The 16744-nt window shown below is 41.0% G+C and overlaps 2 long non-coding RNA genes across 3 annotated transcripts in view; one reads left to right on the top strand and one right to left on the bottom strand.

The window, feature by feature from the left end:
* The first annotated feature begins 5712 nt into the window (after positions 1-5712).
* Positions 5713-16744, top strand: part of LOC145530330 (uncharacterized) — a 130982-nt gene continuing 119950 nt past the window's right edge. The window contains exon 1 of one of the 2 annotated variants that reach the window (XR_014071669.1): positions 5713-5847. This is a non-coding gene — a long non-coding RNA (uncharacterized LOC145530330). Of the gene's footprint in view, positions 5848-12675; positions 12883-16744 lie in introns of those variants that run through there. The other variant, XR_014071668.1, reaches the window with a different exon arrangement.
* Positions 6404-13498, bottom strand: LOC145530331 (uncharacterized). The gene is made up of 5 exons (XR_014071670.1): positions 13308-13498; positions 10641-10733; positions 9696-9832; positions 6772-8189; positions 6404-6666 (listed from the first exon to the last, which is right to left on the bottom strand). It is a non-coding gene; the product is annotated as an uncharacterized LOC145530331 (long non-coding RNA).

Genomic DNA, 16744 nt, shown 5'->3' with positions numbered 1-16744 from the left:
TTTCTAGGAACAAGATGAACATAGAGAAATCAATTGGGGTTCCACCTACAACAGTCATAAAGTATGATTTTTATAAAGGATTTTATTTATGATAGGAGCAAAGTCTCTAAGGTATCTTGGAATAAAAATAGGTGTGTGAAACTTTTGTAGAGAAAGTTATTTTTTAAAAAGAAGAAAAAAAATGAAACATACTTTATCCTTGAATTCAAAGATTCCATATTATTAAAGATGTCAGTTCTCCCAAAAGTAACTCACAGATACAACAAAATTTTCATCAAAAGCCCAACAGATAAGGAGAAGTGAGTTCTTTATCTGGGTTCTGGTTACACAAGAATGTTCAGTTTGTGAAAATCTATCACGGTACATGTGTATGATCTGTGTGCTTTTCTCTTTGATGCAATGCTCCCCAAAAATGCTAATGAAAATAGATAGTTTCGTTTAAGCAAAACCAATAAGTTATCATGACTGATTTTTAAAGAAAAAGCCCAACAGAGTTTCTCCAGCAACTTAAATTGGTTTTAAAATCTCAATAGGAAACTAAAAGGCTGAGAATAACCAAGAAAAAAATAGGAGAAAAATAAGACAGGGACTTACCTTACCAAATATCATTATTTGTTACAAGGCTGTTGTTATTAAGACAATGAAGTATTACACAGGGATTTTAAAAAGACCAGTAGAAGAGAGTAGAAAATTCAGAAACAGGTCTCCTCATCTAAGACTCCATAGACGGCAGAGACATGAAAAATTGGCGAAGAAAAGATGGGCACTGATCAGTGGTGCAGGACCACTGTTGTGCATGGGGACAAAAATGAAATTACATCCCCCATTCATACCAAAGATATAAAAGATCGTTAGCGACTTGAATGTAAGAAACAATTTTTTTTACAAGTCTAAAAGAAAACGTAGAATATATTTATGACTGTAGGGTACAGAAGTTTTCTTAACAAGACAGAAAAAGCACAGACCATAAAGGAAAATGCTAATATATTTGCCTAAGTGAAGAAAAAAATCTTCACACCCGAGAAGCCATTAAGAAGGACTAGCCTGCTCAGACCTGTGGCCACTACGGCCCCCGATAATCAAGACAATGTTAGAAAGGCCACATGCAGGTGCTGTTGGCAGGGCCTGGCTAGGAACCAGCATCCAACAGATGAGGCCACTGGGAATATTCTGCAGAGAGTGGACAAGAACAGCCTGCTCTGGGAAGTTCAGTCTGTAGGTGGGGGATCAGCTCTTCTCTCTGTGAAATATAGCCACGTGATTGAACCCTCCTCCCTCAATATTAATTTAGGAGCCATACAAAAAAGTTCAATTGGTCTCTTGGAGCTAGAGAACACTTCCTATTCCCAAAATTCTTATCCATGCCAAATTTCACCTTCACCTCTTATTGACCCAAGGGATAACTGTTAACCACCATCCTGCTACACAACCTTATTTATTGTAGCCTAAGATCCATCTAGTCAAGGCTATGGTTTTTCCAGTGGTCATGTATGAATGTGAGAGTTGGAGTATAAATAAAGCTGAGCGCTAAAGAATTGATGCTTTTGATCTGTGGTGTTGGAGAAAACTCTTGAGAGTCCCTTGGACTGTAAGGAGATCCAACCAGTCCATCCTAAATGAGATCAGTCCTGAGTGTTCATTGGAAGGACTGATGTTGAAGCTGAAACTCCAATACTTTGGCCACCTGATGCGAAGAGCTGACTCATTTGAAAAGACCCTGATGCTGGGAAAGATTGAGGGCAGGAGGAGAAGGGGACGACAGAGGATGAGATGGTTGGATGTCATCATTGACTCGATGGACATGGGTTTGGGTGGACTCTAAGAGTTGGTGATGGACAGGGAGGCCTGGTGTGCTGCGGTTCACGGGGTCGCAAAGAGTTGGACACGACTGAGCGACTGAACTGACTGAAGGCTTAGGGTGTTTATTTGGAATAGGAAATATCCCCAACTGGTCCACCACGCAGACATCAATCATGTCTGAAATTTCCTAGTTTAGTGCCTGGAGCAAAACTGAGGCTTAGTAAACCTGTGTGAAACTAAATGACTATAATGTCAAAGATTCTTATATTTGAGAATATAAGAAATATTAAAGAAATTTATATAAGAAATATAAATATTTATTTATAGAAATACAAATATTCTTAAATATTTATATAAAAATATAACATTTTAAAGTATTTTCTTTTTTATATAGGAAAATAAAAAATTCTTATATTTTCAGCATGGAAAACATGATACAAAAAATACCCATACACTCCTCACTCAGATTAAACATTTATCAAGTTTACCATGTTTTCTTTTTAAAATGCCATTCTCAATATTATTCAGGCCCTGACATTTGTTCCAGTTCAAACATCAGAAATAATTTGGAAAAAAAGTATGACCTGGCTTTGTCAGCCACAGCATCGCATCTCTTGTGACGTATCAGTGGGTTCTCCAGTAAGCCCACCACAAACGCCTGGGATCAGATGCTGAGAAAGGTGAAGGAAGACCCCTCTTCACACTTCACCGGGTACAGAAAGATGAAATCTCAGAAGTAGGGGCCTGTGGTCAGTTGTTTTGGTGACGCACTAACACACGTAGCATTTTTTACTACTCTGGCATGTTGGAGAAAGCCGGCCACAACAAAGCAAAAGCTTTTCTGCAACGTGAAAATTGACACGCCGTACTCCACTTCCATGAAAGACAATGAATGAAGATAAGGCCCACACCCATGAGAAAACTTTTCAAGTAAGAATGATCCAGGGCCAATAATGGGATTTCTTTCGCAGGGGCTTGTATTCCATTCCATGTGTGCCCAGGGCTCTGAAGAGAACATGGGCTTATAGATTCAACCTCCACCTCCAGCCTGACAACCCTCAAGTCTACAGCTGAGGTGTGGACTTCTCTCCCAGCTCTAAACTGGTGATCCTAATTGATTTCTGGCACCTTCACCTGGATGCCTTAAGGACACATCAGAATCAAAGGTCCAAAGCTGAATTCATTATTTCTACTTCCTCTTCACACAGAGTTTTCTTAAAAATCCCAGTATCCTAAGATTTAACTTTCACAAATGATTCCTAAGTGACTCTGAAAGTCCCTGACTTTTCCTACTGAGGCAAAATTTATATAACATAAAATTAGCCTTTGTAAAGTGTACAATTCAGTGACATTTAGTCCATTCACAGTGCTGTGCAGCTATCACTGCTATCTGGTTTCACCACCCCAAAGGAAATCTCATAACCATTAAGCAGTCACTCCCCATCTCCCCCTCTGTCCGCCCCCAGAAAACCTTAGCCAACTTTCTATCTCTATGAGTTTGCCTATTCTAGATGTTTAATGTAAATGGAATCAGGTAATATATGATATTTGATGTCTGAATTCCTTAACTCAGCAAAACATTTTCAAAGCTCGACCATGTTGTAGCATCAGTAGTTCATTCCTTTTTGTGGCCGAGTAATATTCTTCTGTATGGATATACCACATTTTGTTATATTATCCACCCATGAGTTGATGAATGGGTTTCCCTCCCTGCTATGGCTATTGTGTGTACAAGTGTTTGTTGGGATACTTTGTTTTCAATCATTTTTCCAAGGGGTAGAACTGCTGGGTAATATGAAAATTCTATGTTTAACTCATTGAGCAACTGACTGCCACACTGTTTTCTTCACTGGTTGCATAGTTTTACATTTACGTTTTACATTTTGCACCTCCTCAGCAATGTAGGAGGGTTCCGATTTTTCCACATCCTTGCCAACACTAATTTTCCTTTTTAAAAATTCTAGCCATCCTGGTGGGTGTGAAGTGGTATCTCCTGGTGGTTTTGATTTGCATTTTCCCTAATAACTAATGACATTGAACATCTTTTCAGGTGCTTGCTTGCCATTTGTCTGTCTTCTTTGTATTCAACCCCTTTGCTCTGTTTTGATAAAGTCCCTGACTTTTTATAGAGATCTGAATTTGAATGTTAGGCTGCAAGCCTAGGGGTGTGGGGTTGTCACTTAGTTGAGTGCCCTGAAGTTGCCAAGAGGGAGTTGTTTCTCTCTCATTCTTGTTTTCTTGTTCTCTTTTCAAGAAGGGAGTAGTAAAAAACTTTATTCAAGGCTCTAGTGAATCTTTTTTCTTGGTCAAGGCACTACAATCCACATAGTTGTCCAAGTTAAAAGTTTGCAGTGACCCTTTGTTCCTCTCTCTCCCTAACTGCACTTCTCTACTAGTTACTATGTAATATTAGAAGGAGCCGACTTTCATAACTTTAGAAACAATACTAAAATTTATGGAGATGTATTCTTGGACTATAACCTTAATCCTGGTTTCACTTTATATTAAAACCTGTATTTTCCCTTTATTTCTAATTCTTCACTTTAAAATTTTGTTCTTTCATACAAAATTTTGCAAGCTACCTCAAATTTGCTTTTTAGAATCCAAAATAAAGGTTAAAAAATCTTATATAGCTTAATCCCTATACAATGCTATAAAAACAAAGCAACTTTTATTGTTCAGCTAGGTATTCATGATATACATGCTTATTTTGGAAATTTAGAAATTGGACCCCATAAGTAAATAGGTAAAAAGAGTAAAATAAAAATCTATCAACTCATCATTAACTACTGTTAATATTCTGGAATGTGGGTCACAAAGAGTCAGATACGACTGAAGCAATTTAGTATGCACGCATGTATACTTTTAGTTTTATTTATCATCTATCTAGCTAAATTATTTTTAAAATTTTTACTTCAAAATTTGAAAATTTTCAGTTCTTCTTTTTAAAAATACTGAAGTATATTGATTTACCATATTGTGTTAGTTTCAGTGTACAGCAAAGTGATTCAGTTATATCTATATATATATATTCAGGTTATTTTCCATTATAGCTTATTACAAGATATTGACTATAATTCCCTGTGCTATAGAGTAAATCCTTATTGCTTATTTTATGTGTAGTAGCATGTATGAGATGGTTTGAGAGAAGTTAGGGTTTCTCAGAGAAATGAAAGTGGAAGTGACTGAGGGTGTGAGGGAGCTAGATTCAAATTCTGTGTAACTGAGGCTAGAAGCCAAATGAGGTGATGCACCTGGGCCCAGCCAGGAAAGCGTCTTCCTCCTCTAATAACTACAAGAGGCACGAACACAATCCCTTTTATTGAAAGTGTCAAAGTGGAGCACTGGACTTTGGTCAAAGGAGCAGGGAATATTGCAAGAAGAGAGAGGAGGTCAGAGAGATAGCACAGGGTCTCTGCCCCAGCTCTGCCTGCGAAAGGAAAAGTCATGAGTAAAACCAGAGATATTCTTTTCCCTAAAACTTTCAAGAGAGACACTGAGGCCGGAGCAGAATTGCCGCTGGAATATCCAAGGCCTTTACCAAGGACGGGGGTGGGGAAGAGATGCTGACACCACTGAGCCATGTGACACCGTGGTGTTTGGGTGCTTTCAGAACTTCAAAGAAAACACAGCCTTCTTTCCGTCTCAATGGCCCGTGTCATTCGCAAGATGTTAAAGAGGGTGAGGGCTCCGTGGTGACACCACGGAGAGGGCTGAGGTGCCTTGTGTAGCCTTGCAGGCGCCCGGGCCAGGCAGGGAGAAGAGCGTTGGAGCTGAGTGGGTTGGCAGAGCGCTAGTTTGGGAGCACGTGCAACGCAGTTCCTTTCAGGGACATCCAGGGATTATGAGGCGGGAAGGGTGAGAATGTGAGTGAAGTACTTGGAACCTGACAGTTCTGTTTTCCAAGCCACCAAACACAAGTGCCTTGTGGGCCGGAGCGTCAGCAGGGGCCCGACAGCAGTCACGTGGAGTGGGGGTGTTCCTGGAAATGACAGCCCGCCTCTGTGTGGTGTGTGCACACGACCGTAGGTGGGGGAGAGGCGCCTGGTGAGTCACTTGTCAGAAGCCCCTCGTGACTGACCAGAATCCAGAGGTCGGTTCTGAGAAAACTCAGCCTCTGTTTTCATTTTGAAGTGAGGGAGGGAAGCTGATTTTCCCCTCCACCCCCATTCCCACTGCCCCCCACTCTAAGGGTGGATTCTTGCCCTTGGTTTTGAATCAGCTCTAACGAAGCCGGCTCAGCACCCGCCTTCTCTTCAAATTAGAGCATCAGTGAGGGTGGAGAAGAAGGAGGGGGAGGGGAACCTGGGGCCTCATCCACTGCTGAAGAAGGGGTGTCTCTGATTATAAGTAAATACATAGGGGGCTTGTGGAGAGATTAGGGTGTCAGGAGGGGGACAAATGCATTAAGTAAGGCAAACAACCTCTAGGGGTCTGAGTTGGTCCTAGAAAAAGCCTCGAAAACCCAGAACCGGATGTGGTAGCTTCCTGTTTGACATTTCAACACAGCTCCACAAAGAGTAGCAATGCTTATCAGCCACAACTGTTTGCTTGAATTTATAGATTAATTGGGGGAGAATTGCAATCTTTAAAATATTAAGTGTTTGAAACTGCAACATTTAGTAATATTTTGGGATCAAGTAAGAGAAACCTGATTCCGTAGTGCAGACAATAATGGTTTTGGTTTCCCATATGATAAGCAGCCAGGAGGTGAGTGGTCCAGGGCTGCTGCAGCGACTGCACAATGTTTCTCATAAACAGAGAACAAGTTTGACTTCTATCTCTATATCTTGATTTTTTATCACTATGTTTATTGCTTCCATGTCACAAAATGACTGCAGCCACTCCAGGCATCATATCCAATTTCTATAAAGAAAAAGGAAGAAGAAAGACAGGTGATCCCTATTCCAAGAAAGCAAAACAGACAAGCAAACAATAACAACAAAAAAACTATTCCAGACACATATTTACCTCTCATTGGCCAGAACTTTGTCAAAAAGTATGCTTATCTGCAAGAAAGTTAAACAAAACACGTTTCCATCCCTCTCTCTCTAAATTTTTGAATTTGTTAGCAGAAAAAAAAAAAAAAAGATGGTGAATAGATCTCAAGCAGGTAATTTGCAGATTTGCTATGCCATCTGTCAACATTATATTTTTCAATTGTCTTCTTTTATGTTCTTCATAAATTTTTATTATTTTAACCTTCATATGTTTTACATATCTTTGTTAGATTTGTTCCTAGGAATCGTACAATTTTATTGCTATTGTGTTATTTTCTTAAAAAATACATACTCAAATTAGTTTTGGTATATGAATTCATTTTTCTGTATTGATCTTAGCAATTAGTTTTTTTAGTTTGTAGATTCTCTTGGGTCATCTGTAGAGAGGCAGATTGTTGTATGATTTGTGAAAATTGACTATTTCATTTACTTTTTCAATCTTTATAACATTTACTCTGCTACTCCCCTTTTCAGCCTTAATAAGTTAGGACCTCAAATACAATTTTGATTACAAGGAATTCTGGAGAGATAAAGCTTCTAAGATTATACCATTTGGAAATTTTCTATTTTTTTGTTAGTTGTCATCTATGCAAGAGGGGTGGTTTGTATTAGGGTAGTAGCCATGGAGTTAAAGAAAAGAGACTAGATTGTTGAGCTATTTAGGAAACAGAGTCGTGAGGACTTGTCGATTGACTGCATTTATGGGCCAAGGAAAAGGAAAGAACTGGCAAAAAAGAAATATTTTATTTTGACATAATTTCAGGATTGCAAAAACATTGTAAGAATAGTACAAGAATTCCTGAATATTCTTCACCAAGATCTCAAATGTCAATATTTTACTACGTTTGTTTTTTTCTCTCTCACTTAAAAGTAATTTGTGAATATATTGCCTTTTTACACCTAAATCCTTCAAGGTGTTTCCCCAAAAGCAAGGATTTTTTTTTTGAAAACTAGAAATTAAAATTAACATTGCTACATAATTGAAATTAACATTGCTACAATATTATTATAATCCACAGGGCTTATTCATATTTCTCCAATTGTTTCAATAATGTCCTTTATAGCAAAGAAAAAAAAAAAATTCCAAGATCATGCATTGCATTTCATTCATCTCCTCTCTCTCTAGTTTCCTTTACTCTGGAGCACTTTCTGAGTCTGTCTGTATTTCACGACCTTGACAGTTGTTAAGAATACCAGCATTATTTTGTAGAACAGCTCTCAGCTTGGGTTTGATGTCTCCTTGCAATTAGATCCAGGTTATGGACTTTCTGCCAGGATATTGCAGACATGGTGCTGAGTTCTTTGCAGAGCATTACTTCAGGAGGCACTTGCTGTCAATCAGTCCTATTACTGGTAATGTCACATCTGATTCTTCAGTTCAGGTCATATCTGCCAAGTTTCCCCAGTAAAATAGTAAAGTTAACCACTTCATCTTGGTAATATATAGGTTTCTTGTGGGGAGACACTGAAACCGTGTTATTCCTCAAATGTTCACTTCAAAAATTATTACTGGGAAGGCTGCCAAATGGTGATTTTCCTGTTCTATCATTCTATCTGCATTTGTTAGTTGACTTCCTTATATAAGAAAAAACTGTTCTTCTCTCCTATTTGTTTGTATATTCATTTATTTACATCAGCATGAACTTACAAATTCTGATTTTACCTAATCCTTTTCTGTCATTTGTTCTGATGCTCAAATTGTCCCATATTTGAAAAGGGGGTCAGCTTTAATGTCTAGGTGTTAAACTTAAATAACTAATGGGTGAGGTTGCATTTGACTGAAACTAAAAAGAGGGGAAAATGTTTCCCACGGCGGCTTTAATTTGCAGCCTCTCGTTATTTGTGAGCTTTATTTTACTTACATATGTTCATCTCTTTTGGTGAGTTGTCTGTTGATACCCCATGTTCATTCTCCTTATTGTTTAGGGATGTTAACTCTTTGTCTGACATAAACTTTACAAATTGCTGAGAGGACAATAAACTAGGAACTTTATCAACAATACGTTACTTAATCCTCACAACAGCCCTCTGATACAGTATAATTTTCATTTTATAGATGAGAAAGCAAGAGAGTTTAGAAATAGGACCCCATGCGTTAACAACCCAGGAAAAGCCATGACTAAATCCAAGTCTGTGCAATACCAAAACTTTGACTCTTCTTTATTTCTCATTCTGCATGCTGGGAAAACTTTAATTTTTTATAGAAACCTAGGAAAGCTAAGGTTATCCTCAGAGTCCTCCTAAAGCTTAAATCACAAGAGCAGACATTGAAATTACAACTTAAATTCAGGTCTAGCACCTTAGCCTGAGATGTCTCGTTACGTTGATGACCGGGTAGCACTCACACTGGTACATCACAGTGCATGTAAATAAATATACAAAATAGGTGTGTGCTCATGTTCAGTCTTGCTGAGGATAAAATGACACCCGGCAGGCACCTAATGAACTTTATACACTTCATACAAATAACATGGGGGGCTGATGTAGAACACTGGCTGAGAAAAAGCAACCTGGGAAGGCCTTGAACTCGAACTCCAGGAAGCCACCCAGCCCCTTTACCTGGGACATAGAAGGTTCAAGAAGATGGTCTCTGAGACCCCTTCTGGTCCTGAATTCCTGGGATTCTCCTATTTCCTCATAATAGGCACCTCTTGATTTCCTTTTTGCTTACTTTCTTATTTTACCCTCTTTTTTTCCCCCTTTATGCCTTTTCTTGTTTTCCTTTTTCTCCTCTAATGAATACTAGGACTGACCCGGGTTTCACTTTGAAAAAAATCCTGTCCAGCCCTGTTACACCCTGACCAAAAGAGCCACACGACGCTGGGGGCTGCTTTCCTGGATTCAAGGTCCCAGGAGCTCTGATTTACAAATTATGGGAGAGGGACGAGAAGGCACCTGGGAACTCGCAACATCGTCACCTTTTCAGTTCCTCCGAGTATTGACTGTTTGCATGGCGCCCTCTTGTGTCCAGACTGAGTTATTTCACTGTCGAGTCCCAAGCATTTTTTTTCCCCCCACACGAGGGAGCAATTCTAGGAAAAAAAACGAATCATAGAAATTTTACTAACAGTAGTTTTACTGAGTTTCAAGAGAAAGGTACATTCTTAAAACTTGGCGTATCCAATTTGTTGAGTAGAAGGTCAATTAGAATATTGGAAGAGAGTTGTAGTTACTAAACTATTAATGAGCCCATTTGATACAGCAACAGAGGAAGCATCTATTCCTTCCTTCCTCATGCTCACAGCTCTTGGTGTGGAGATCCCCACATGTGTGCAAATGTTTCATCTCATATTAGCCCCAAATATCTGGAGATATTATCTCTATCCTTGGCCTTTCTTCTGTGGTGCAGTAGGCCTGGCCAAACTCTCCATATATGACCAAGAGTCATAAGCATCCTGGGTGGGGTTTTGTGCTCAGTCGTGTCCGACTCTTTGCGATCCTTTGGACTCTAGCCCTCCAGGCTTCTCAGGCCATGGGATTTTCCAGATAAGAATACTGGAGTGGGTTGCCATTTCCTCCTCCATGGGATCTTCCTGACCCAGGGATGGAACCCACATCTCCTGTGTCTACTGCATTGCAGGCAGATTCTTTACTGCTGAGCCACTGGGGAAGCCTTCAACTGAAGTCTCTCAGTCATGTTTGACTCTTTGCCACCCCATGGACTATAGCCTGCCAGGCTCCTCTGTCCATGGAATTTTCCAGGCTAGGATACTGGAGCGGGTTTCCATTTCCTTCTCTAATACGTGTGCTATCTGTGTGCAGAACAGAACTTTTGATTCACCCTTGCACCCCAAAACCTATTCTTCCCTCCACTCTTCCTCCCCCTTTGGCATCACCAACCTCTTAGTTCCACAGGTCGAGCGCCTGAGAATCCTTGATCCCTCTCTTTCTCACATCGTACTTCTAATCCACTGGAATTCCTGTTAGGTCCACCTTCAAAATAGAGGGATGGGATGGGGAGGGAGGTGGGAGGGGGATTCAGGATGGGGAACACATGTAAACCCATGGCTAATTCATGTCAATGTATGGCAAAAACTACTAAAATATTGTAAAGTAATTAGCCCCCAACTAAAATAAATAAATTTATTAAAAAAATATATATTCCAAATATAACTAGGTCTTACTGTTGACATGACTGCTGTCTTAGTCCAAGTTGCAACTTCCTTAGTGGTCGGCCTCCTCCTTCTCCCCCTGCTCCCCAACATTGCCCTACCATCTTCTTCTCAAACAACCAGAGCGATCCTAATCAGATCGCTTGGAGTCAAAACTCCAAGTCAGATCACGTTTCGCCTCTGTTCAGAACTCTCCAGGGACTTCCAATCTCGTTTAGAATTAAACTCAAAAGCCTTCCCATGGCCTATTCTCTGACCTTGTCCTCCTCCATCCTCCCCAGCCCTCAGTCCCTTCCAGCTATGCTGGCCTCCTTGCGGTTCCTTGGGTCTTTGCCCCTGCCCTTTCCTCTCTCTGGAATGGTCCATGTTTAGAGCTTTGTTCCCTCTTTTACTTCTGGCAGGTCTCTATTTAATTGTCACCTCCTCAACGCAGACTCTCCCAGCCATCTGGTCAAATGGAGCCACCTCCATATTCTCTGTTCATTTGCCTTGATTGATTTTTCTTTTTAGTGCTTATCACCTGATAGTAGATTACATCTCTCTGTGTTCTTCGTCTACCCCACCCTGACTACAGTGTCAGATTCTTGGCCATAGACTGTCTTGTTCCTTTCTGAACGAAATTCCTAGTTCTAAATACATAGTTCTGGAAATTTCCCACTGATGCAGTAATAAGGACTTGATACTTTCACTGCCGAGGCCCAGGTCTGATCCCTGGTCAGGGAACTAAGATTCCCCCAAGCTGTATGGTATGGACAAAAGCAAACAAAAGCCACATAGCTTATACACAATGATGAATGAAGGAATGGATTAATTATTGGTTTGAATTATGTGAAACTGTTCAGTTCTGTCTCTTGGTCATGTCTGACTCTTCGCGACCCCATGGACTGCAGCACTCCAGGCCTCCCTGTCCATCACCAGCTCCTGGAGTTTACTCAAACTCATGCCCATTGAGTCGGTGATGCCATCCAACCATCTCATCCTCTGGCGTCCCCTTCTCCTCCTGCCCTCAATCTTTCCCAGCATCAGGGTCTTTTCAAATGAGTCAGCTTTTTGCATCAGGTGGCCAAAGTATTGGAGTTTCAGTTTCCACATCAGAAATTGTTGACATTCTAAAAATTCTGGCTTACACAAATAAGAATTCAGGTAGTTCATCTTCACAACATATATTATTTCCATTTTATAGGTGATGAAACTGAAGCTCAATGAGGTAGAGTGACTTCCTCATGTGTGATATTGGGATAATAAGTAATATATGTTTTGGGTGTTCATCCCCTGTTCCTGGCACAGAACTTAAATTTGAAACTTCTCAAGTGATAGGAGAGTCTCGTGTTATTCAATAACAAGCCTCTTTCAGCCATGAGTTTAGTCGCTCAGTCATGTCCAACTCTTTGTGACCCCATGGACTATAGCCCACCAGGCTCCTCTGTCCATGGGATTCTCCAGGCAAGAATACTGGAGTAGGTTGCTATGCCCTCTTCCAGGGGATGTTCCCAGTCCAGGGATCAAACCCAGGTCTCGTACATTGCAGGCAGATTCTTTACTGTCTGAGCCACCAGGGAAGTTCAAGAATACTGGAGTGGGTAGTCCATCCCTTCTCCAGGGGAACTTCCTGACCCAAGGTTCGAACCAGGTCTCCTGCATTGCAGATGGATTCTTTACCAGCTGAGCTACCTGGGAAGCCGCCTTCCCACCACACTGGAGCTTGTATGAGATGGCTGGTGACTGGAAGCCCCTGGTAGCTTCAGAATACAGAGTGGTTGCCGGGGGAACCAACAATGTGATTAGAGGGTTAGAAGTTTCAGCCCTCCCCTACCCCTGCCGACCTCTGGGGAGGGGCGAAAGGTTTACATTAGTTACCAATGACTCATGGTTTAATCAATCATGCCTCTGTAATGGCATCTTCATGAAAAACCTCAAGTGAAAGTGTTTGGAGAGCTTCGAGATTGGCAAACATATCCATGCACCAGGAGGTTAGTGCTACCCAAACTCCATGAGGACAGAAATTTCTATACTCAGGGACCTTTCCAGACCCTTCACCCTAGGACCTCTTCATCTGTTTTTTTATTTGTATCCTTTATAATATCCTTTAGAATAAAATGGCAGTAGTAAGTAAAGCGTTTCCTGGGGTTCTGCAAGATATTATAGCAAATTATTGTACCTGAGGAGGACGTCATGGGAACCCCTGATTTTTAGCCAAATCAGAGAGAAATAGGGGTAACCTGAGACCCACTAGTGATTGGATTCTGAAGTGGGAGACAGTCTTGTGGGCCTGAGCCCTTAACCTGTGGGTCTCACTAACTCTGGGTTGTTAGTGTCAGAATGAATTCAACGGTAGAACACCTAGCTGAATGCCACAGAGAACTGAGGAATTATTTAACGTGAAAACCTTACACACTTGTTGTCAGAAGTGTTGTGAGTAGAGAAACAGTCTTCCTTTACTTCGTCAAATAAAGGAATGAGAGGCAGACTTGGAGCTTTTCATTTCTTTCAACACTTAGGGGGTTCTGGACACTGTGATAGGTTTGGGGGGCCATTGAGAAGAAGGTCCTGCCCTCCCTGCTCCCATCTCATCTCCCCTGCCTTTGTGGCGGTGGGGTCTTCTGTCCGCTCTGATTGGCAGGAGTAGGCAGGGCAATGTGTACGCCGAGCAACGTCAGGGCTCTGCAGAAGGGCCAGTGCCCGGACCGTGCGGACTGCTCCTCACTGCCTCTGCGACTCCGGGCGCCCAGGGGCCCAGCCGGCGGCAGGCCTCGGCCCTCTCCCTCTGGTCGCGGAGGACATGTGAAGCCCCGCGCTCTTGGCGCTCTGTCCGTCCCTAGTATCCTCTTCAATGCGGGGAAGCTGGACGGCCCACACAGGCCACCCAGGGCGTTTCTGATCCATCCTAAGGGGGTGTGAATGGGAAACCACCCTGATCCCCCAGTTCTTTTCTTTCAAATAAATATCTAGCAGCTCTTTATTGTCTCCTATTAAGTAAAAATGAAAAGTTGCGTTCTCTGAAAAGGATTTTCAAGAAATTTAATGTTTAAGTTATATTACCTTTTTTCAAAAACTTATAGTTGCAAAAGTTCTTATTACTATGTATTGGATCCCCCGAGTCTTCCATGCTCAGTAAACATACATGTACTGGAAGGGCATCTGGAAGTGGGAAGGGGGCAGGCTGACCTGCATCACCTTGACGACAAAGGATGATTGCCGTCAGAAGACATTTTCCGAGCTGATCAAATGTGCGTGAAACTTTTCTCCTCCAGACCGCTACCTGACTGAGTCACCACGGGAAGAGCGGGCCGTAGAAGGGAAGGGGGAAATGAGAAACCACGTCACGGCCTTTTCCTGTTAGCCCCTTTCCAAGCTCTCCTTAAATTTTCGGTTTCTCTCCTTAGTCATTTTCCCTAGCTAACGTTTCGTTTCAAAATTAGCTAGAAAAATTCTGTTTTTCCTCTTTAGCATTTTGCTTATCCTGTAGTTTATTGAGCTCTAGGGAATTTATGCTCTATAAATAAATAAAGGTATTATTATAACGCAGCTCTATTCAGAGCGTTAGTTGAAGGAGAACAGTGACATTTTTCTTTATTTGCTTAGAAATGTGTTGCAGTCACAGTAGCTCTCCTCCTGCCTTGGATTAATGGCATAATTATTCACACTGGGCAACAGGGATGGAATGAGTTTGAACTTGGCATGAATTAATACACTAAAATATGCCTCCTGTTCTCTCTTATTGCCTAATTAATTCTGAATTCTGAAATTCCCTTTGAGCTACCCAAAAAGCATGGTCACTGGATTCTGGTGCAATTATTCTTTCTTTGCAATAAAAATCAAGTGATTTGATAATTATGGGATGTTTTGAAAGAGAGTATTTCAAACATCCTGGGAGGGAGAGAGCCAACATCATAAGGGAACTTTCTGGAGGTTTTCTTTTGTGAAGAACCTGTATGTGCTGGCTGTGTAAGAGGCTGAACTTGGCATAAGCCAGCCCCTTCTCCCTTGCTCTTTCTTCCACTCTGTGGGGATGTATAAGTGAATCCAAGACTAGGATTCTGCCTAGTATCTTTGATTGACTTTCTTCCTGAAGTTTTCTACAGAGATTAAGATCCCAAGAATTAGATTCAGGACTTGAAGGAGAGGCCAGAGCTGTAAGGTCTTAACCAACCATTATTAGGACTTTGAAATGGCATAGAGGGCACTTGAACAACAATTTAAATTATTTGTCATTCTTTGTCTATGACAGGATCCTCAGGGGACTAGGGGGAAGAGAATAATTGGCATTGAGGGATTTAATTATTTATTATATTATATAATATCAATATAAAATATAAACAATATCAATATAAAAACTAGAATATAAAATCTGGCAATATTCATCACTCACCTGAGCATGAAGTTACTTATCATATTCCCTTGAAATGATGGCTTCCTATTGGACTTTCCCACCAACATACAAACCTTATCTATTATTTCTTATGTGGAAAACAAAATAAAACAGAATTTTCTAAACCTCTCAACTCATTCCAGTTACCTCTCCATGTCTCTGATTCTGTTTATGGAAAATTTATTTTTAAAATGTCATTTATACTTCTGGCTCCCAGTTCTCACCTCTATTCTATTCAATTCTTGTCAATTAATTTTTCCACAATTCATTAAGCTCACCTTTGTCAAAGTCATTAACGTTCTCCCTCCCGCTAAATTTAATGTCATTTCTGTCTTTTTCTTTTCTGTACCCTCAGGTTTATTTAACATTACAGACTTTGCCTGTTTTCATAAGGCATTTAAAAACATTTTTAAGTTGGGATAGCTCTTTTGTGACTTTCCTCCAATATCTTTGTCTGTGGCTTTTCAGTCTGTTTTCCTGGCCTCTTCTCTTCCGCAGGCTTAGCCTTTTTCTTTATGTATACTCACTTCCTAAACGATGTCATTGAGTTCTATGGCCTTAAATACATTACTTGTACATTGACGACTCCCATATTATCAACTCTTTCTACAATAGCAAATAACTCCAACATCTCAATGCCTTAAATAAACATGTGTTTCTTGTTAATGTTATATGACGGCTGCGGGTCAGCCATGGCTCTGCTTGACTTGGCTGGACTCAGTATGACTTTGGAGAAGGCAATGGCGACCCACTCTAGTACTCTTGCCTGGAAAATCCCATGGACAGAGGAGCCTGGTAGGCTAGTCCATTGGGTCGTGAAGAGTCGGACATGACTTCACTTTCACTTTTCACTTTCATGCATTGGAGCAGGAAATGGCAACCCACTCCAATACTCTTGCCTGGAGAATCCCAGAGACAGAGGAGCCTGGTGGGCTGCCATCTATGGGGTTGCACAGAGTTGGACACAACTGACGCGACTTAGCAGCAGCAGCAGCAGTGTGACTTCTCATTTCGGGTTGAATAGTCCTTTTCTGGACTGTGTTGTTCTTATGGTGGAGGGCAGAGGTAGAGACAGCAACACAAACCATGAGATCATATTTAAAGCTTTGGCTCAGACATGCCCATGCCCTTTTGTGACCAAATCATATCTGTATCCAAATATGTAAGGTGGAGATATATTTTCCCTGCCAAGGGTGCACAGATAACTCACATGACAGAAAAAGAGTGAGGATAAATCATCCTCTTAGAAGACAGAAGCAAGTAATGAAGAATGATAATTCCATCCACCATGAACCATCTCCTATACATTTACTTCCCTCCTGAATACATCACATTCTTGCCCACAGGGAAATTAGTCTAAGGGTGGTTTTGCATTTCAAGTAGTCACAGGCTGGCAGCACTTCTGACAGTATAACTCTCTCAGGCACTTTATTGTGCTGTTTAACACCAAGTCCCCTACCTGT

The sequence above is a fragment of the Giraffa tippelskirchi genome, chromosome 12 (genome assembly GCF_054371585.1).
Source record: "Giraffa tippelskirchi isolate mGirTip1 chromosome 12, T2T-mGirTip1v1.2.pri, whole genome shotgun sequence".
Taxonomy (NCBI): domain Eukaryota; kingdom Metazoa; phylum Chordata; class Mammalia; order Artiodactyla; family Giraffidae; genus Giraffa; species Giraffa tippelskirchi.
This window is presented reverse-complemented; position numbering and strand designations above follow the sequence as displayed.